This window comes from Myxocyprinus asiaticus, chromosome 14, assembly GCF_019703515.2.
Source record: "Myxocyprinus asiaticus isolate MX2 ecotype Aquarium Trade chromosome 14, UBuf_Myxa_2, whole genome shotgun sequence".
Taxonomy (NCBI): domain Eukaryota; kingdom Metazoa; phylum Chordata; class Actinopteri; order Cypriniformes; family Catostomidae; genus Myxocyprinus; species Myxocyprinus asiaticus.
The window spans coordinates 11,003,691-11,027,027 of record NC_059357.1 but is presented as its reverse complement, the minus strand read 5'-3'; the positions used below and the strand labels follow the sequence as shown (position 1 = coordinate 11,027,027).

The following is a 23,337-nucleotide window of genomic DNA, read 5'->3' as shown; positions in this document are numbered from 1 at the left end:
TAAACACTGCCCAGTAAGCCTCAAGTCAAATAAAAGTGAAAACTATAGTTGCCAAAATAAAATTAAAAATTAAATAATTGTAAATATGGATTCTGTAATATTTAACTTTTTGCCTAATGAGCTTTTTTTGGGTTATGGGATATATTGGAAATTGTTAACTCCAAGTATAAAGTCTGTGAAGTCCTTTGCTTACTACTGTGGGTTGAATTCATTTTTTATTTTTTACTTTACTTAGTTGTCCTTTAATATGAGCCAGATGGGGGATTGTGTGATTTGCCCAGTATATAGTGGTAAAGGAGGGTATAACTTTTAATTAACCAAAGAAGGAAACGACAGTGCCAAAGCCAATTGGCATATACATAAATATCCAAATATAAAAAACAGAATATAAAAAACAAGAAATGCTGTTTATGCACAGTATACAAAGAATAACAGCATTTAAGCAACACATAACATTTAAAATATTACAGTTTTTGGATTCTAAGAGGCTATATTTTTTATTTTTGAATAAAAAGTATGTTTTCTTAAATGCTTGTTGTTATACTTAACTTTTCATTGAAACTGTGAGAATCTTGGTATTTTTGGAGATAAATTTCATTTGATTAAACATATACTGCTAAACTATACAGAGTTTAATTAACCCCCCAGTCATATGTTCCTTATTTTAGGCTTATATTAAATAAACTTAACGAAAATGAGTTGGATTACTTGGTAAATAAATTTGAAGTTTCTGATGCTTTCAGACTTTCACTTTTATTTTAACTTTCATAACACTTTTTTTTTTTTTTTTTTTTTTACTTATTTTTGCAAACCAATGATGAGTAGAGAGATGGTGGGTTACAAGCACTAATGATGTAACCATAATAATGTGAACAAAAGAATGCACATAGCAGAATGCTATTATTCCAAGAAGCCAAATGTATATTATATTGCAAATGCTAATAACCTATATTTTAAGGTTGCCTAGTTCAACATTTGTTGTCTTATAAAATCCAAATTAGCTAACACACTAATGAAAAGTCTGAAGCTTCAAAATAGGACAAAACAGAAAGATTTAAGTTTTTAGTTCAATGATTAAAAAAAAAAAAAAAAAAAGATTCTTTTAGTACTTTAATGTAACACTTTGTTTACTAAACATTTGACACCTCTTGATTACAGTATCTGTTACTTTGTCGCACCTGCTGAATGCATGCTGTGGATAATGTCGCATTTTCCACGTATTGAAACATCTGTACATTTAACTGTATATTCTTCTTCTGTTTACATTACTGGAATAAACTTTTTTTTTTAGTCTTTACTTTCTACAACCTTCAAACACTTCAGTAACACAAAAATTCCAAATTGTTTTGTTTTTTCATTTGTCTCTCTTTTCTAAATAGTTTTATTTAATTCAATCACATAAAATTCAAAACTAAATTAACACATTTATTAAACTATAAATATTTTAAGGAATAATGTTGTGGAATGTTTTCCAGCTAATATGGCAAACATAAACCACCCATTGATAAGGCAATAAACCACAAAACCTCAAGTCTTGTCAATGCACGTGTTATTTGTATCACTTAGTAAGCTTTTTGTTTGAGGTGAAATAAACCTCTAATTAGAATTAGAAAAAAAAACAAAAAACAAAAAAAAAAATTATTCCAATCCAATCACAAAATGAAACTGCCACTGTTTAGTTGTAGAAGCAAGCTTTGATAGACAACATGGAAGAGACTAATGGGTTTTTAGGTATGAGGTTGTCTATTTAACCTTTTACATGATAATCCTTTCAGTTTACAAATGTACAATTTCAAATAGACTATATACTAAATACAACATCATGATTGTCTATTTGAGGGTATGTGTGACTCTCCAACAAACCTAATCATACACACACATGCCACCCCATTTGGACGTACAGTATGAGAGATCTACTGCGGCATCGCCTGGATTACAGCCGCCCAAGTTCCATGCATACAAATAAGGTCAGAGGTGAACTGTGAGAGTGACCTTAGGACAGCAGGTCACTGTGTTATTACATGAAGCATGGTGTTAATATGCTCATTCATTTTCACTCCCATTGGAATGACACTCAGTAATGGTGGTTTATTATTAGTGTAAATACTTGTGTGATAAACTCTCATTTATTATTTAATTAGCCAATGATAATTTTACCCAACTGTGACTTGGTTTATAATAAATGTCTGCTTGGAGAGACTCTTAGAGTTTGGTTTGTTATAGATCACAGTAATAAATGTTAGTTGTTCCAGCATTTATAATGAAATCAATGGAATCGTTATGCATTTGCTATGTATAACACATTTATATTTATTATGCGAGTAGTATATTTTTGTTTGTATGTAACATTTTACCCTGTTTTTTTTTTTTTTTTTTTTCTCGGAGTGACCATTTGCACTAGGTATAAATAGCACCTGTCACACAGCAGGGCTGTTTGCCTTCCAATAGTTTGGTGGAAACACAGAAATTAAAGTCAAAATGCACCCTCGTGTTGCTGCAGTAGCGTAGTGTGTAAAGACTGTGGATCAGTTTTTTCAAGCTGACATCCCAAATTCAATTTCCCCATTTGTCCCACTTTTTCCCATCCTGCCTCCTTTCTCCACTCTTAATATTTCATTTAATACTACTTATAATAACAAATGGACATGGTGGGGAGTTGAAAGGTTTGATGCGGGTAAAATTAACCATGCTTTTACTATAGTAATATTGTAGTAACCATGCTTTTTGGCTATAATTTTAATGCTATTAACCACTGGTGTTGATATAGTAACCATGTTTAATTTTGTGGTTTACTAGGATTTTACTACAAAATACCACAGTGATACTATGGTAGTAAAACTATGGTAAATTTTTGTAAGGTAAGGTTATGGTTAGGTTTTGGGGTTGGTGTAACTCTAAATAAACTCAAACACACTGCAGTGATGCCCCTATACTGTTTGTTAGAATTTAATTAGGAGTGCAAATAGCATCTAACACTATTTGCACTCAGTGCAAAAAATAAGCTTTTTGTTGCTATTTACCCTTAGTGCAAATAGCTGCTGCCTTTTTTCTTTTTTTTTTTTTCTGTTTTGATTTTCTCTATTTAGTTTATCACATTGTGTCCTCTTCTACTGAACCGCTATATGGACTTTTAAAAGAAGTTTCCCTGAATAAATTCAAGTTGTTATCCAGTGACTTACAAATACTGAAAACTTGAATACGCTTGCAGTATCTTTTTATTTTTGCACAGCTTGTAGAATTCGAGAATGAGAGGGGTGGAATCAAGGCATTCCAGGGTTGATGTGTAACATTGCCCCCTTTGAAACAAGAGTTGACGAGAAAAGGAACAAGGTGGAGTTTGCATTAGAGGAGGAGGGTTCTCCAGCAGTGCTGATCTGTGCACAACTTGTCCTGCCCAAATTCCTTAAGCGTTTAAGGACACAGAATGTGCAGAAAGGATGTCAAAATTTCAAGAACAATTTACAATGATAGAGTCAGTGGGGGTTCAGCAACGAGAGGATGATATCCCATATCATCCGAGTTGATAGTGGGGAGCGGAAGCAGGATGGTGGACGATGTTCACGATATAGAACTTGTAATTTAAATGTCCTTGGTATGTAGCAGTCTCGGGTATGGGATCATAGTAATGTTGCGCCAGCTCACCTTAACATGAGATGAAGCTACAATATTTCCATTTATTCCATTAGGATCAGGGATGTGATACTGTGACCACATTTTCAGTGCTCTGATCAACATTTCAAGGGATGTGGAATCTCAGAGTGTTAGTTTGCAGAAATGCTATAGAATCAGTTGACTTTTAAAGTGCAAAATTATGGTGGGCTTATAACATGCAACTCTGGCCTCAGTAACACAAATTTCATTGAAAATCATGCATGCATAAAATAATATAAAGTTCTTTCAGTAAAGAAATTCTAAAATTCAAATAATATAATATGGTCTATGTTTGTACATACAGTAGCCCCAAAAATGTCATCATTTTCTTACCCTCTTGTTACCCTCATCCAAACATGTATGATTTTATTTTTTTCCTTGAAACATAAAACGAGTTGTAAATCAGAATGTTATTGGAATGCTTTTGGAATTATCGTAAATACATGTTTTCACTCAGAAGATGCACCTGAACTACCCATCAAGTCGTAATTACGACTGGGAAATTTGGAGATTATATTAGATAACTATTATTGGGAACTTCAAAATCCAATCACATTTTACTATCCAAATAAGGTAATTTTAAATGAATGTAGAAATGTCATGAAGTGACACAAAGCACAGAGGAGGAGCCGCAAAATGAAAAAACATATTTTCAAATACACACAGATTCTCAAAGGTCTTCCTTCATGAGAAATAAGGGCTCATAGGTTTAATCTGACAGCCTTAAAATAATGCGTGAAAGTGAAGAATTTAAGATTATTGCATAATATAATATAATATAATAGAATAGAATAGAATAGAATAGAATAGCTATTTAGATTGACTGCATTCCAAAAAAAAAAACAAAAAAAAAACAGTGTAAATGTAAAATGGGCCAAGACTAAAACTGACCAAAATGAGAAACATATTTTTAATATTTGGAAATATTTTGATATTTAAAATATATATATTTTTTTCAAGTCATTTTAAGTGTTTAAAGCCTTAATGGAAATCATATATCAGCATTTTATTATGATTCCAGGTTAAATATGAATAAATTACTTCTTAGGTGTATGAAGCACACATACACCTTTAGATGGCAATTTGTATGACAATTAATCGTCATAATTTTGAAAGCCCTTAAACAGACAATTAATCGTAATAATAGCAATTATTTGTTTGAAAATGAATCGTCAGCCAAATTTCATAATCGTGACAGCCGTAGTCTCAGTCACCATTCACTTTCATGGCATGGAAAAGAGGTGCAATTGATGCGAATGGTGACTGAGGCTAATGTTCTGCCTAACATCTTGTGTGTACACACGCCTACAAAAGTATAAATGTCTTTGCATTATTCTGTATAACTAAATATCAAGGCAAGTGTCATTTATTTAGAAAAATGTGTAACACAAACACGTTTCAAGCAAAACATTTCACAAAAAGAAGTTTGTAATATTGGTTTGACATTATTATAAAAAAAAATATATATTGTACAAAATTAAGACAAAAGGAATTTAGACACTTTCTGGTTGTCAAACGGTGTTGTCACGATACCAAAATTTCAATAGTACGTACCGATACCAGTGAAATTTCACAGTTCTCGATACCAGTTTCGATACCACAGCAAAAAATATGCTAATATGGTAATGTGCCATTGAACGCACTCCTTTAGTCTATTTAAAGTTACATTTCAATGTAAAGGAAAATAAATGCATGTTTCTTTCAATTGTTTCTCATTTAAGTATGCATTACTAAAGTGTCGAAGGAAATTCATTTTAATAGAAAATTAAATGCCACTCAGTGGTGTAGAATAATTTTGAGCAGCCGCTTTAGTCATAGCTGGGCGCTGTCAATGGAATCCACACTTCACAAAAATAGCACTCCTTGACTTGACTGAAAATGTATTTTAAGAGTTTAACGTTAGCATATTGCTAAGCTAATTGTACAAAACTCTAATAAGCATAAAAATACACATAGATTTTTCTTGTGCCCCCTTCCCTGATCAGACGGCTAAACGAGAGAACCTATTGCCCACCGTAATGATCAAACACCACCCCCCTCCCCAATCTCATCCTAGTACCATTCCTGCTTAGAACAGAGATCCATTCTGGTGGAACACCTTCAGTATGTGGAAACTCAGGATTGATCCCCAGTCCATTTAGTGTATTCTAATCCTGATTTCACAACACCACAATATTTAAAGAAACCATTTCCATGTCAGTGAGCCCAGTCCGGTACAGACCGGTATAACCGTTCGCCATGGAAAAGCGCCTATAGTTTATTTATCATTTGTCTTGCTTTGCCCAACATCTTGGATGAATTTTTTCAAAAAGCTCATTACAATGTATTCTGAAATTGCTTTTTCCGCAAAGGATACATGTGATGTAGTGGTAGTGATTTGATTTTTTCAAAGAAATTTTTTGAGTTTAAACACCATAAACATTTTCACCACAAATGACAGGTCTTATTTTTCCTATATGTTGTCAAATGCTGGGCTTCACTTTTATCAAGACATTCAAAACGTTAAAGAAATGCCTAAATATCTTACACTGTGCACCAAAGCACAGTATTTCCATTCGTAATTCAAGTAATTTTATCAGTATGGTCTTCAGTCATTTTTACACATTAAAAAATTGGGGATAATGTTTGTGAATACCTATAAACTTGTCTTAGTGCATTTCACCTCTTTCTCACCTTGTTGAATGCAATTGACACATGCCGAACGACATGCCTCCTTTCATTCAGTCGTTCAGCAGAACTTTGTTCATGAATGAGATGACCGAGTCATTCATTTCGTGTGAATGAGTGTAACAATACAATCAGTTTGTTCATGAACGAGATGTCTCATCTCGTTCAGACTTAAACGAGCGACTCGACTGGTTCAGTAAAGGGGCGTATTTGTTTAGCGGTTGAAACCAATGATATGCTGCATCACAGCCTGCACTTGAATGCTGTTGGCTCATGCTATAATCAGTCTTTACAGGCATGAAAATCAGTAGAGCTCATTGGCTTCAAAGGGGAGAGACATCAGTGAAGGAGAAATATGAGTCAGTGTTTGGAGGTGAACGAGAACGATTCGTTCACTTAAAAGATTCGTTCAAAAAGACCAATTCGCCCACGGCCTTAGAATTAGTTCAAAACAAGGTATCTCATAAGCAAGCATAATTAAAATGCAAATATTGTAAATGACGATGCCTTAAAATCTCTGCCTCTGTAGGCTGCTCACTAGGTTTTGAAAAAGAGCAACTGTGTCCATGTGAGAGAGAATAATAACAAGAGTGCAAGAGAGCAAAAAGAGAGAGAGAGGCTTTTGAAACACGCTGTCTGTGCCCAAGCGTTCCCAAACAACAGTATGCTCTCTGTGTGGCGTCCCTTTATCAGAGCTACGAGTGGTTTTATGACAGGCTGCTGATGGATGAATGATACTGTATTTCATATCTTAGAGACTGGTCGGGGCTGCGCGACCGAGCGGTGATGGGCTTGTATAGTGCCAACTCCTAGCTGTGACAAAGTGTTCTGTCATAAACATTGTTGGATTTAGGATTGCTTTCTGTCCCATATTAGTCGGGATGTCCTGTAGTTTGATCCAAATTAAGATGTCCTGTACAGGACCCTTTTGTCTAGAACTGAAAATGTTTTCCATGTAATATGTTTCCATCAAAGATGATATCCATGCACTCGACTTTCATTAAATTAAATATTCATTGTATATTTAAATATAATTTCTGTTCTTTATAGTCAGTTGTTGCTCAAAAAGTAAAAAGAAATATAAATTTTAAACACAGCATAGATGTGGTAAAGAAACCATGCGACTCCTCTCTCATTAATATGTGCTCAACTGAAACACTGAACTGCCACCATTCTTAAAGAGATGGTACCATTTTAGCGCTTGTTATACAAATGAATGTTTTAACTCAGAGTAAATACTTAAAATAAAAATGACTTTTAATTGTACACATTATTTCAGACAGTGACAGCTCATATAATTTAAATACATGCAATTTCATGACATAATGTTAATTGATAGAATGTAGAAAAAAAAAAAAAGAAATTACATTTCTTCTCACCTCATCTTTGTGTTTTGCATATCTATTGTGTGTACCAGGGGGTCAGTAAATGACAAGCAGCCATTTTTTTTTTTTTTTTTTTTGCTGCACTTTACACTCTAAGAATACACTCTTTATACTTTGAAGTTATTGTCATTGTAGATGTTTTCCCAGTGACAGATTGTTTTTGGAGCTCTTAAAAATTGTCAAATGTACTTGCATTTACTAATGGACTTACATACATCAGCTGCCATTGATGAGCGATGAGTGACATGACAGTTGTTCCTGAAATCGAGTGCCCATGAGCAAAAATGGCAGCCTGCATGTTTCATACTTCTGAGGCTACATGTGCATACTAAGTAACTGCTATCAGAGAGAATTTAGCTTAGACCACTTGTATTAAAAATGACTGGGAGATATTGGAAGTCTTTCCCCATTCAAGTAGATAGGAGCTGTACTGATATGTCACTTGTATCCATAGAAAACAGCTGCCCGGGAGCATTCCCAACAAGGCCATTAATTGGACTGACTTGCCTTGAAAGGGACTTTGATACCTTATTTAATATAAATTAATGGGAATACTAATGGATAGCTCTCTCCATGTATATTAGAGCTCCTTGGTATGTACATATAACTTGATATTTGGAATGCTTCTGCAATGATGCATACAGATGTACTGTAGACATACACTGCCTGGCCAATAAAAAGTCGTTGTTTGGATTTAAATAAGCAGATACTTAAGAGCCTATGACTGGATCATTATCGCAGTGATTAATATGTTTCAGCTGGCAATAATTATTTAAACCATCTTGCAACATGGTTGTTTAAGAAATGAGAAGCTACACACTGCATCAGTTAACCTGTGGTTGTGGAAAAGATGTTACTGTGTTTCAGAAGGGGCAAATTATTGGCCTGTATCAAGCAAAGAAAACAACTAAGGAGATTGTTGAAATCACTGGAATTGGGTTAAGAATTGTCCAATGCATTATTAAAACCTGTAAGGATAGTGTTGAACCATCAGCTTTGCGGAAAAAATATGGTCAGATAAAAATACTGAATGATCATGAGCGGAGATCACTAAAACGCTTGGTGAAGTCACATCGTAAAAAATCAACAGTAGAAATCACGGCTATATTTCATTGTGAAAATAAGAGCATTTCCACATGCACAATGCAACAAGAACTTACAAGATTGGGACTAAACATATGTGTAGCCACAAGAAAGCCACTTGTTAGTAAGGCTGATTGGAAAAAAAAAACTACTTCAGTTTGCTTGGGAGCATAAAGATTGGACAGTGGAGCAATTGGAAAAGGTCATGTGGTCTGATGAGTCCAGATTTACCCTATTCCAAAGCGATGGGTGTGTCAGGGTAAGAAGGGAAGCACATGAAGCAATGTACCCATCATGCACAGTGGCCACTGTACAATCCTCTGGAGCCAGTGTTATAATCTGGGGTTGCTTCAATTAGTCAGGTCTAGGCTCAGCAACATTATGCAGCAATAGAATGAAGTCAGCTGAGAACCTGAATGTACTGAATGACCAGGTTATCCCATCAATGGATTTTTTATTCCCTGACAGCACGGGCATAATCCAGGACGACAATGCCAAGATTAATCGGGCTGAAATTGTGAAAGAGTGGTTCAGGGAGCATGAGGAATAATTTTCACACATGAATTGGCCACCATAGAGTCCTGACCTTAACCCCATTGAAAGTCTATGGGATGTGTTGGAGAAGACATTATGGAATGGTTTGACTCTCCCATCATCAATACAAGATCTCGGCCAAAAATTAATGCAACTCTGGATGGAATTAAAAGATGTGACGTTGCATAAGGTTGTTGAAACAATGCCATGACAAATGCGTGCCGTAATCAAAGCTAAAGGCAGTTCAATGAAATAATAGAGAATGAGACTTTTTGGCCAGGCAGTGTATTCATTCGTAAAGCAATGGCTTTCACATATACACATACAAGTAAAGGGTGTGGAGTAATTGTATCAGTTTTTGTTAAGTAATTGTGTAAGCAAAAAACTTTATTATTGGCTAAAACTCTTGAACAGTTGAATTCTTACTCCAGTCCAAACTTTATACATTTTGTCCACACTTTCCTTGATTTTTCCCCTACTTTATCACTAGACCGAGGCTATATTCACTGCCATCCAATTGTACATTATTTTTCATTATATTCGGATAAGTGGATTGTAAAAAATTCCATGCATTTACTGTAAATTGACTTCAGTGAAAGTTGTGTTGAGAACAGTATGTCCCCAAACTGGAAGAACTGGAAGGCCTTGTTAAATCACATTACTCACTGCTGCTGGCCAAGTTTAGACCTTGTGCTCCTGTGACTGGCTGCATTGTCAACACAGTGTAGCGTAAGTCACCACTGACCCTTGCATTAGCCCGACATGAATGATCCCTTGTTCTAATGGGTGAAAACACTTGGAACATTGTTGCCATCTGGAACATCACTCCGCTCTGTTTATTGTCAGGCTGGATGTATCATATTTTCAGATTTTAATGACCTGTTTGGATTGCATTTGTGTCTGAAGACGCAAGTTCTCAGGTCTCACCTTGGGGCCCTGGCTTTGCAGTATATGGTGCATGGTGACTTGTCAGAAGCCATAACTGTGTCTCTGATCTGCTGACACAGAGCTCTGGTGACCTGGTTGGGCTGTCACCAGGACTGAGACAATCCATTAAAGGGATAGTTCTCCCAAAAATGAAAAACCTGTCATTATATACTTACCCTAATGTCAGTCCAAACACATGACTTTCTTTCACACAAAAAGCAGAATGTTAGTCTCAATCAGCATTCACATTCATTGCATGGAAAAAAGATGCAACAAAAGTGAATGGTTACTGAGAGAAACATACTGCCTGACATCTCCTTTGTGTTCCGTTTTTGGGTGAACTATCCCTTTAAAACCAATTATGGCTTGAAGCCATTCATCAGTTCCAATTTTTAGGAATGTCGGTTTAGCATTCATGTATCACAGTAGCTTCGAAAGTAGTGGCGAAGATCGTTGGGAGCCTTGCAATCTGTATTTTCTATTACTGTATGTTATTGCCATACAATTATTATTTTATCATGACAACCTATACATCATTAGAAAGGTGCACTCCAGCTTCTATATTTTGCCACAGTTTTACCATGTAAATGTAACAGTGAGAGTAATTTCTCTATTTGTGTCAAGATATCAAAACAACAGTTATGAAAATGAAAACATAAAGATGCACATACAAATTCAATGGTGTAAATTCCTATTGATTTGTCTTTAGCAGGCTTTAGTAAATAAAATTCAAAAGGTAAATATGGACATTAAAATATGTTATTACATCATGTATACCACACACATCTTTTCTACTCCAATGACTGAACTAGTAACAGAAGTTTGTGCTGTCTCTAATGATGCTTAAACAGTGGTGTAAGAAAGTCCTTCTACACACAAAAGCGTTTTAGGAATGAAACCTGAAAATGTTTTGAATTGAAAACATGCATATGGTTTATTCTAATGTTTTTTAAGTCACTGAAAATGTCCTAAACACTAGTTATAGTGATGTCATACCTTCTGTTCTCTCTCTCTCTTTTTTTTTTTTTTTTTTTTAAAAGAAAGTCAAAATATTTCCTTGAACTGTTATCTTGGCCATTTTTGAAGGTGCACGAAACTGTTGCAAATAGGCTTGGGATCTATGCCTTTTTCATATATCGATAGTCAGAAGATTTTCCAGATGATTATTGATATTTATCAGCATTTTTTCAGATATAAATTGGGCTGCTCATTGCATAATAGTCTTTGTCTCTTCAAACATATTTCTCAACCCAACTTTGGTAAAGTGTGAGCAGTAGGGTAAATTAAAGGGGGTCACACACTGGACGTGCCTGGCGTACGACATGGCACAGTCTAAAATTAGAAAAAATTATTTATTTTCTACAAAAGGCAACTCTCAAAATTTTCTATTACAGTGCATCCGGAAATTATTCACAGTGCTTCACTTTTTCCACATTTTGTTATGTTACAGCCTTATTCCAAAATGGATTAAATTAATTATTTTCCTCAATTCTACAAACAATACCCCATAATGACAATGTGAAAGAAGTTTGTTTGAAATCTTTGCCAATTTATAAAAAATATTAAAAAAAAAAAGAAAAAAAAAAACCCCACACATGTACATAAGTATTCACAGCCTTTTCTCAATACTTTGTTGAAGCACCTTTGGCACCAATTACAGCCTCAAGTCTTTTTGAGTATGATGCTACAAGCTTGGCACACCTATTTTTGGGCAGTTTCTCCCATTCTTCTTTGCCGGACTTCTCAAGCTCCATCAGGTTGGATGGGGAGCGTCGGTGCACAGCCATTTTCAGATCTCTCCAGAGATGTTCAATCGGGTTCAAGTCTGGGCTCTGGCTGGGCCACTCAAGGACATTCACAGAGTTGTCCCGGAGCCACTCCTTTGTTATCTTGGCTGTGTGCTTAGGGTCGTTGTCCTGTTGGAAGATGAACCTTCACCCCAGTCTGAGGTCCAGAGTGTTCTGGAGCAGGTTTTCATCAAGGATGTCTCTGTACATTGCTGCATTCATCTTTCCCTCGATCCTGACTTGTCTCCCAGTTCCTGCCGCTGAAAAACATCCCCACAGCATGATGCTGCCACCACCACGCTTCACTGTAGGGATGGTATTGGCCAGGTGATGAGCGGTGCCTGGTTTCCTCCAGACATGACACTTGCCATTCAGGCCAAATAGTTAAATCTTTGTTTCTCATGGTCTGAGTCCTTCAGGTGCCTTTTGGCAAACTCCAGGCAGGATGTCATGTGCCTTTTACTGAGGAGTGGCTTCTGTCTGGCCACTTTACCATACAGGCCTGATTGGTGGAGTGTTGCAGAGATGGTTGTTCTTCTGGAAGGTTCTCCTCTCTCCACAGAGAAATGCTGGAGCTCTGTCAGAGTGACCATCGGGTTCTTGGTCACCTCCCTGACTAAGGCCCTTCTCCCCCAATCGCTCAGTTTGGCCAGGCAGCCAGCTGTAGAAAGAGTCCTGGTGATTCCAAACTTCTTCCATTTATGGAAGGCCACTGTGCTCATTGGTACCTTCAGTGCTGCAGAAATTTTTCTGTACCCTTCCCCAGATCTGTGCCTCGATACAATCCTGTCTCGGAGGTCTACAGACAATTCCTTGGACTTCATGGCTTGGTTTGTGCTCTGACATGCACTGTTAACTGTGGGACCATATATAGACAGGTGTGTGCCTTTCCAAATCATGTCCAATCAACTGAATTTACCACAGGTGGACTCCAATCATGTTGTAGAAACATCTCAAGGATGATCAGTGGAAACAGGATACACCTGAGCTCAATTTTGAGTGTCATGGCAAAGGCTGTGAATACTTATGTACATGTGATTTTTTTTCATTTTATTTTTTTCGTTTTCACAGTAGAAGTATTTGAAATAAAAGGTGCAACGTATTCCAAGTTTTCTGTAGTGATATGATCACTTTGATGAACAAAACATAATTGAAGTTTTTCAAATTAAATTAAAGCAATAAAGCACTGAAAACCTCACTGGTTCTCATTGCATCCTGTGAACAAACTTGGAATATAGTTTAAGTAGCATTGATTACTTTTACTGTGGTTTTATGGTATTTTTCCCTCTTTTTGAGCTTTTTTTTTTTTAAGTTGCCATCCACTTACATTATGGCCAATAAACACTATGAAGATTCACATTTTGTGAAACATTCACCTTTTGTGTTCCACAGAAGCAAAAGATATACAGGTTTGGAGCGACATAAGGGTGAGTTAGGACATAATTTTCATTTTTGGGTGAACTATTTCTATAAGAATGGTGTGACCACTTTAATATCAAGTTAATGTGAATGATTACCTTTCCATTACTATCAATTTTTTATTTATTTATTTTTTTTCAGTTATGTGATAAAATTGATTGAATCTATTCATCAACTGCCCAGTGCTTTAAGGAAAGCTTCACTAGTATTGTGTATGAGCTTGCACCAAGAAAAATCTTTTTGGCCAAAATATACATTGAAGTAAGAGAGGAGATGCTTGCAAAAGATCTTCCAGGTATTTACTCTGGCATTACTGTGAATTATATGAGTAGTAAATATTGTCAAACAAATGTTTTTGTTTTGTCAGAATGATGTAATACTGTAAGTTCTGTCATAGCAAATTAAGTAAAGCTTGGAAAGTTGTTTTTGCAGATGGTGCATGGATTTAATACTGTTCTAAAATTATGCTTTCCTCTTACAGTGTGATGCTGATACACCATATGAAAATGGCTTTCACCAGGATGGTTTAAGTCCTGATCAAATGGATGGTGTGCATGGGGAATAAGAATCAAAGAGGGGGTAATTGTCAGTGCATACTTTTTTTTAACATGACTTTTTTTCACCCTATATGAAAAATATGCTCACTTCCTGCAATGTGCTATTGCAAAGATATGAGTCAAGAATCATTCAAAGAAGTCCTGTGTTCCAGAAGAGACTATTAGCACCAAAAAATACAAACTGTCATATTTGACTCACCATCATGATGTTTCAAACCTGTATGACTTTCTTTTCTTATGTGGGGACAGAAAAGGAGATATTTTTAATGAATATCACAGCCCACCCTTTCAATGCAATGGCAGTGGATAGAAGCTCAATTTAAAGCTTAGAGGATCCAAAAGATGTCATAAAAGTAGTCCATGTAACTTGTGCATCTAATTTCAAGTCGTCTGAAGGCATATGATAATTTATTTTTTGTGAGAAACAACCTGAAATGAGGAAAGCTCCTTCACATGTTCATTTTGTTCTTTTTTTTTAAGCTTTAAAGTGAGGTACTGTCAACTGCCATTGTGTTGAAAATATAGCCTGTGATGTTCATTAAACCCTCTCCTTTTATGTGCTCCTAAAATTTATTTTTGGGTGAGTAATAAAGGGTACTTAAGTTAAAATGAAATGTGTAGTAATATTTTTAAAGCAAAATGGCTAAAGAAAATATGTATCCTACTGTATTTGATGACAAATTGTGATTCTGAGATGTTTAAAGTATTAATTCTCTGAAATTGTGAACAAAAATGTGAAATTATTGAATTACATGTTATTAAATAAATGTGATTAAACATCAAGTTGGCAGTTTTTTAATTTACTTTGAGTACAAATTTGCCATTCATAAGGTACAAAGTGCTTGTCACTGGAGCGCAGTCGCGATTTCTCAGGGCCAGCAAAGCCTTCTCTGCTGGTGTAACATGCTAATAAATACATATTTTTTCATCCTTTCATTCTCATTGACCTTTTTGCCTATTTATTTGCAATCGCTTTCCACTCCTAATTCATCTACAAACGAATAGCATAAAACAAAAAAGTTTATCCAATCAGAATTTATTCCTCAATGCTTACAAGCAAAGTGTGACAACTGTTTCACAAATCGCATGCCCGAAGTCATGCTCCTTAGCCGAAGCAACACGTGATTCTGAGCTCCACCCCGTCAGGCCTTCCGAATTTCCACAGAATCCCTCAACACTGCAGTGAATAGGCATCTAAAGTCAAATTGTCAGATTCATCAGCCAATCAGATCGATTTATTTGTTCTTAGTGGGTGTGGTCTTTAGGATATGTCCCAGTCCAGGCCTTCTAGCTGGCCTTGAGTGACGCAATCATGCTTTAAGTGATGTACGTAATTTGAAAGCGAAGAGCACGAGAAGATCTTGCTGATGAGTCTTCTATAATCACTGCCTCATCACCATTGACAGAGATCCTTATGGATTTAAAAACCTGAGATCGTGTGATTGATTAAACAGGAAAGGAGGGCTGATTTTCACTTCAAGCAAACTGGTAAGTGCTTTTTGCATTGTTATAGCAATAACATAATAAATCTCGCCATTTCTATCGTTCAGTTTGCACAGTTACAACAGTTTCACTAACCTGCAAAATCAACGTCACTTTGCTCATTCTTGAAGAAAAGCAAAAACCTTCATAACTTTGGACTGCCATCTCCTGTGCCACTTCAGCTCGTCCTGTGTGTGACATACATGTTATTGTGTATAACTATTTTGTATTTTTTATTATTATCTATGTCTTGCTGCCGTTTTTGTATTGTTGTACACTGGAAGCTCCTGTCACCAAGACAAATTCCTTGTAAGTGTAAGTATATTTGGCAATAAAGCTGATTCTGATTCTGATATACTCTGCACCCATCTACTTCAGGTACTTCAACTTGGGAATTAACATTACTTGCATTTGAACATCATATTTATAGGCAATTTTTTTTTTTTTAGACATTTCCGTTGAAGCAAAGAATTGTGGGTTGTGAGTGCCCACGAAGGATACACCTCATGCATCCTCCGAATTCCCGTGAAAGGTTGCATTCGAAGGCTGCATTCGAAGTGTCCCACTCCCTTTTCTGAAACGAGACAGCCTCGATGATGTATGTGTCCGACAAATGCGACCTCCGGAGCATGCAGCCTTCCAAACAAGACACAGCCTATGCCTGTTATATTCATTCATTAGCGTTAGAGACTGTCTATCTGTGGATATTTCTGATATTTGAACCCTCTATGCTGTGCATTAATTATCTGGTTCAAAAAAATAATGTTATGATGGACAGAGTATTTAAACTGGTTGCATAGAATACTTTTTAAAGGCAAAATATTCTGAATTGCCACTTTAAAATGCTTCTACCATCTCTATGACTGATGTTTTCATCTGTTTGAGTGTAAGCATATGTGCTTTGGTGTGCATGCACTTGAACAGCCCTGCAGTTCAAGCATGTGGCTTTTAAAATAAAGTGTGAAACAGGATTATGTCACAAGTTAGACATTTATTTGATTTATTTGAGTTTATATGATGCTGTATATATGTATCTGATACCCTGAAACCGTGACACTGTTACATCCCTAAATGGAAGTGAATGGGGCCAATCCGGAAAAATTTAAATACTCATTGTTTCAAAAGTATAGCCACAAGAAGTAAACAATATGTGCGAACCTGATTTTAGTGTGATTAAATCACATTTTAATATTTTCTGTGGAAAGTTATATCTAATTTTACAACTTTGTTGCCATGACTATTTAACATTGTAAACACTAAAACCCTAAAATGGCTGTAAAAACGATAATTTACACTAGTTTTAACAGAAGAATTAATGCAAGGGTTTTTCCAAAATTATAAGCTTCACATTTCTTCCTTTAAACCCTCCAAAAATTGTCCCCAATCACTTCCACTGTAAGTGCCTCACTGAAAACTAAATTTTTTATTTTATTTTTTAAGGAGGGATGTTGAAATTAATTTGTGTAGTAATCAACATTATGCCACAAATTATGTCTACAGAACTTGTATTGAACCAGGAATATTCCTTTAAATGAAGTTGTATCAATTGTGTTAAGACTTTCTGGTGTAATGGAGGTCACCATGTTTGATACAGTATTTACTTTTGCCAGTCAAAAATGGTTACATGCATTATTAATGAATTTTGCAAGAATAGAAAATAGGCTTGACTTTGCTTATTTGTTCATACAGACAATATTCGAGCCACTCCTGTTAGTTGTGTGAATGGGGCAATTTAAGAATCACACCTGTTGGTAAATATACAGGTGCATCTCAATAAATTAGAATGTCATGGAAAAGTTCATTTATTTCAGTAATTCAACTCAAATTGTGAAACTCGTGTATTAAATAAATTCATTGCACACAGACTGAAGTAGTTTAAGTCTTTGGTTCTTTTAATTGTGATGATTTTAGCTCACATTTAACAAAAACCCACCAATTCACTATCTCAAAAAATTAGAATATGGTGACATGCCAATCAGCTAATCAACTCAAAACACCTGCAAAGGTTTCCTGAGCCTTCAAAATGGTCTCTCAGTTTGGTTCACTAGGCTACACAATCATGGGGAAGACTGCTGATCTGACAGTTGTCCAGAAGACAATCACTGACACCCTTCACAAGGAGGGTAAGCCACAAACATTCATTGCCAAAGAAGCTGGCTGTTCACAGAGTGCTGTATCCAAGCATGTTAACAGAAAGTTGAGTGGAAGGAAAAAGTGTGGAAGAAAAAGATGCACAACCAACCGAGAGAACCGCAGCCTTATGAGGATTGTCAAGCAAAATCGATTCAAGAATTTGGGTGAACTTCACAAGGAATGGACTGAGGCTGGGGTCAAGGCATCAAGAGCCACTACACACAGACATGTCAAGGAATTTGGCTACAGTTGTCATATTCCTCTTGTTAAGCCACTCCTGAACCACAGACCAGTGTTAAGTTTCCACAGTCTGTGATGATTTGGGGTGCAATGTCATCTGCTGGTGTAGGTCCATTGTGTTTTTTGAAAACCAAAGTCACTGCACCCGTTTATCAAGAAATTTTGGAGCACTTCATGCTTCCTTCTGCTGACCAGCTTTTTAAAGATGCTGATTTCATTTTCCAGCAGGATTTGGCACCTGCCCACACTGCCAAAAGCACCAAAAGTTGGTTAAATGACCATGGTGTTGGTGTGCTTGACTGGCCAGTAAACTCACCAGACCTGAACCCCATAGAGAATCTATGGGGTATTGTCAAGAGGAAAATGAGAAACAAGAGACCAAAAAATGCAGATGAGCTGAAGGCCACTGTCAAAGAAACCTGGGCTTCCATACCACCTCAGCAGTGCCACAAACTGATCACCTCCATGCCACGCCGAATTGAGGCAGTAATTAAAGCAAAAGGAGCCCCTACCAAGTTTTGAGTACATATACAGTAAATGAACATACTTTCCAGAAGGCCAACAATTCACTAAAAATGTTTTTTTTATTGGTCTTATGTATTCTAATTTGAGAGTGAATTGGTGGGTTTTTGTTAAATGTGAGCTAAAATCATCACAATTAAAAGAACCAAAGACTTAAACTACTTCAGTCTGTGTGCACTGAATTTATTTAATACACGAGTTTCACAATTTGAGTTGAATTACTGAAATAAATGAACTTCTCCACGACATTCTAATTTATTGAGATGCACCTGTATTTGCCAATCCCAACCACTGACTGTGTGAATGTAGCCAGCCACTGCTGGACCACTGACTCTTGAGATCCCTGAAATGAACTCAGAGTGAAGAGAGGGAGACAGAGAGAGCAAATGCAAGTGATCAGGAGGAGAACAGATTGGAGCAGTGAATCCCATTAGTTGTGGGAAAATATCAGTCATCTGTAACGAACTAGACTGAAGGGCAGACGTAGCATCCATACGCAGGTTTAATAGAGTGATCAAGCAGGCAAAAAGGTCAAAACCAGAAAACAGTCCAGCGACGCAGACAAATCCAAAATGGGGAACACAGAGGCAAAATCCACAATAAACAGGCACAGGACAAAAACCCAAAACAGGAATAAACACACAGAATTGCAGCCAAAGAAAGAACTAGCAAGACTTTGGACAGAATGGTAGAACCCCAGGGCTTAAATACACAGATAATTAGCAATAATGAACAGGTGTGAGAGATAATGGTGGGAGGCAATGCATGATGGGGGTTGTAGTCCAGTGAGAGATTAGTATGCAGTGGATGAGAATCGTGTGAACTGGCTAGGAGAAGAGACAGCAGATGATGTGACATGGCATTATTAGATGCATATGAATAGGGAAGCTACTTTGAAACTTGCTAGATCATTAGACAGCAGTCGTAGGAACAGTCACATTACAGGACTGAAACCCAAACTTCGTTGGAGGCTAATATTTATTGCAAAGGTATTGAATAGGCTGTTGGTGATCATGTCAAAATAAGGGATCTAAGAATGCCCTACGACGAAAGAAACCTTTTAAATTCACAAAATTGTCTCCAACTGAAAATTTGTTGCCAGCATCGTACCGTGTGGACTGGGTTTAAAGGGATAGTTCACCAAAAATGAAAATTCTTTTGTCATTTACTCACCCTCATATTGTTCTAAACAACTGTTTCTCTTTAATGAAACACAATAGAAGATGTTAGGCATAATGTTAATGAAATATTCTGGGTTCAACACAAGTTAAGCTTAATCGAGAGCATTTGTGGCATAATCTTGATTACCTTTTCTTTTAAAAAGCAATAATCAAGGTTATATTGAGGCACTTAAGATGGAAGTGGATGGGGCCAATTTTTGGAGGCAGAAATGTGTAGGTTATAAATTTATAAAAGCACTTACATTAATTCTTCAGTTAAAACTTGTGTATTATTTGAGCTGTAAAGTTTAAATCTACATTTGGCATTTTAGGGTTACGACATTATATCATAATGGCAACAAAGTTGTAAAATCGGATACAAATTTTACACAGCAAAGGTTATTAAGCAATTTTATCATATTAAAATCCTGTTAACATATATTGTTTACATCTTGTTGCTATAATTTTGAAACAGTGAGTATTTTAATGTTTATGGATTGGCCCCACTCAATTCCATTGTAAGTACCTCACTGTAACCCAGATTTGTGCTTTTTTTTTTTTTTTTTTTTTTTACAGAAGAGGAGGGACCAGTCTAAATACATTTTTGTGGTAATCAACATAATGCCACAAATGCTGTTGATTGAGCTTAACTTGTATTGATTTCGGAATATTGCTTTAAAGACTGACAACTTGTTACCATTGACTTTTACAGTATGTAAAAAAATATACATTTAAACTGAATGGTGACTGAGGCTAACATTCTACTAAACATCATTTGTGTTTCACAAAAAAAAGAAAGTCATACGGGTTTGGAAAAACATGAGGTTGAGTAATATAGCAAATAATTTTCATTTTTGGGTAAACTATGTCTTTAATTTGGTGTTTTGGACCAGAATGAAAAGCCTGTAGAATGCCGGGCTGATCGAGCTGGGTAGGTGGGGCATGTTTATCAGCACAATGTAAGCAAGCAAACACACAGCAGGAACGAGTGGAGTCACCAGTAACCCGATGCTATACTGCACAGTGATGGCCTACAGCAGCTGCTAAGGAGGTACCACATGGTTTCTCGGCTTCAGTCCCTCCCAACACCACCAGTATACGACTGACACACTAAATCACTACAAATTCATTAAAGTCACTTTAGCCAACCAACCAAAACACCTGTTTACCAGGTGTCGGCTATATAAATCACTAATAGGCATTCTAAACATAACAGGCTTCATTAGTGACTATGGGTCAGAACAGGTGAGTGTGTGTTGTGTAAAAGCATACTGACACAAACTCGCCTTTGGCTCCCGACCAGTATAAACACTGGTCTCAGTACCCAGCACATGGATCAGTGGGCAAATTCCAAAGTATGTCAAAGAGTTCCAAATATATTTAATGGCTATTAGACAGATTACAACATAACATTGCTCAAAATGTCCATACAGATCTTTTGAGCCAAACACTGGATATATAACAGATCTTGTTCACAAACTATAGCTTGGAAATGTTGGGTTTCATTCTCTTTTTCTGAAAACAAATAACCTCCTGTTATTCTGGGAATTGTGTGACTGTAAACAGTTGCTATTTTTTCATTTAAAATGGCATTCTTACAGTCTAGTGTAGCCAGACGTTTGACTATTGCCATCTGGTTCTATTTGCAGCTTATTATGGCCAAGAACTGTCCACTTAGACAGGAAGAGATTGTCTGATCAACATCACCAATCACTGTTTGCTTTTTTATGTGACATTTAGGTGTGTAAATATGAATTGTAATAATTTTGTAAATATGTATGTAGCGGATTTCACCCAGCACCACAAATGAACCAATCACGTCTGCAGTTTATTAGAAACAGGGCAGGAAACACACACACACCCTCAGATCAGTGGTCCCTCAGCTGATTCTCTCTAGTCACAGGCCGTTCTCCAAGATAATATTCTCTTCAAAGAAGTCTTGCTTTACAGTAAACAATCTCTTTCTGTGCCTCACTTAACATATCTCGCAAACGTACACAATTATTCACATAAAACACAAATTAAATGATAAAAATCAAATTATTTCAACAACACATTCATTTACACAAATATTACACTTAAGGGAAACAAATAATAAACTCCAGCAAATATGTCTCAGTTATGTGATCGTATAGTGGTTTTTGTTAACATACATGCAGTGTATGAGGGCAGGAAACACACACAACCTCAGATCAGTGGTCTCTCGGCTGGAGGATGTATGAGAGAAAACACATTAAGCCTTGCCCCCCATTAATACAGTAACTGCAAGTTCATCAACTGTCTGGGCCACAAATATGGTTATAAACATACATTCTGAGGTCAAACCGAAAGCTACGCTCGTTCAATACACTGAATGACACTTTTGTGAACTCAATCCATCAGATTTATATGTATAAAACTCATATTAACATAGAGAACCCACGCTTTAAATTTACGCACAGGCGGCAACATCAAACGAAAATGTTTGCACTGCTCGTTAATAAAACTCAGAATATCTGTTAAACTATTGTCAGATAAGCACATACATGAACTCAATCCATCTTTAGAACACTTCTGTAATCAGTTTTAAATTTTAACAAATTTTCACTTAGGGGCCGTTTACACAAAGTTTTCTACAAAAAACTTTTTATGCGTTTTGGCTGTTCGTTTACATGACAACGGCGTTTTGGGGCCTGAAAACGGGTTTCAAAATGCATGTTTTTGAAAACGATGCCATTATCGTCTCCGTGTAAGTTTACAAAAAGGCGAATTTGTGAAAACGATGATGTCATGCGCACGCGTATTACGTGTTCAGTCTATAGGCATGTGCGCGAGTACTTCAAAACAACATGCGAGACATTCAAAACTACAATGGCGGACTACAGGACTGTTTATTGAAGCTTCTCAAGCAAAGTAATTGAAGCTCAACATCCGTCCAGACAAAATTGCTCGATGCTTTCGCCATCTTCATTGTTTGTATTCATCGCTCTGTGGAAGAATGCTTATGTGTGCAGGCACGTAGTGTTTCTTTACAGAGTGACATCGCCAACTACTGGCCTGGCATGCATAATACAGCGTTTTTAGTCGTTTTCGTGGATCCGTGTGAACGGGGATCGTTTTGACAACGTTGTCGTCTGTATGCGAAACTTTTCAAAACCGCAAAGGAAAAACTTTTCCGTTTTTAGTAAATTGTTGTCGTGTAAACGTACCCTTAATATACTTCTTTTTTTTTTTTTACTCATTGACAGAGAGCTCCAAAAACATACCTGACTCTCTACTCACAGGCTAAACTTAAATTAATGATTACAGACAAAAATACATATTTTTCTGTTTTACATAAGAAAATAAAGATAATCTGCACAGAATAAATAAAAAATATAGCCTATAATTTATTAATTAATTTTTTCAAACAATGTCTATAATTTCACAAATTCAATGATAAAACACAAGAAGTTTGATGGAATGATTATATAAAACACAACATTACATGTACATATTACATATCATTTAACTCTGAGAACACAAGGTGAAACAAATGTGTGCTCAAGGATATCTTGTTTACTTTAGTGCAGAGGTGCCCACACTTTTTCCTGTGAAGGGACAAAAATCAAACTTGACTTGAGGGTAAAAGGCCAAAAGTAAATGTTGCATATATCAAACTGTATTATTTTACTGTATGGTTACTGCCTATTTAAGGACAGTGCATCTCCTCACATTGAACACATGGTAGTTCTGTGCAGTTTTGGAGATACAGTGAAGATACAATGGCATGACCTAATATTATCAAGTAGGATACTGTTTTGTGACAAAG

The 23,337-nt window shown here is 36.2% G+C and overlaps 1 protein-coding gene across 15 annotated transcripts in view; it reads left to right on the top strand.

Annotated features, from left to right (window-relative positions):
- The window catches only part of LOC127451576 (sodium channel protein type 4 subunit alpha B-like), a 141,241-nt gene that overhangs the window by 86,011 nt on the left and 31,893 nt on the right, over nucleotides 1-23,337 (top strand). The window lies entirely within an intron of this gene.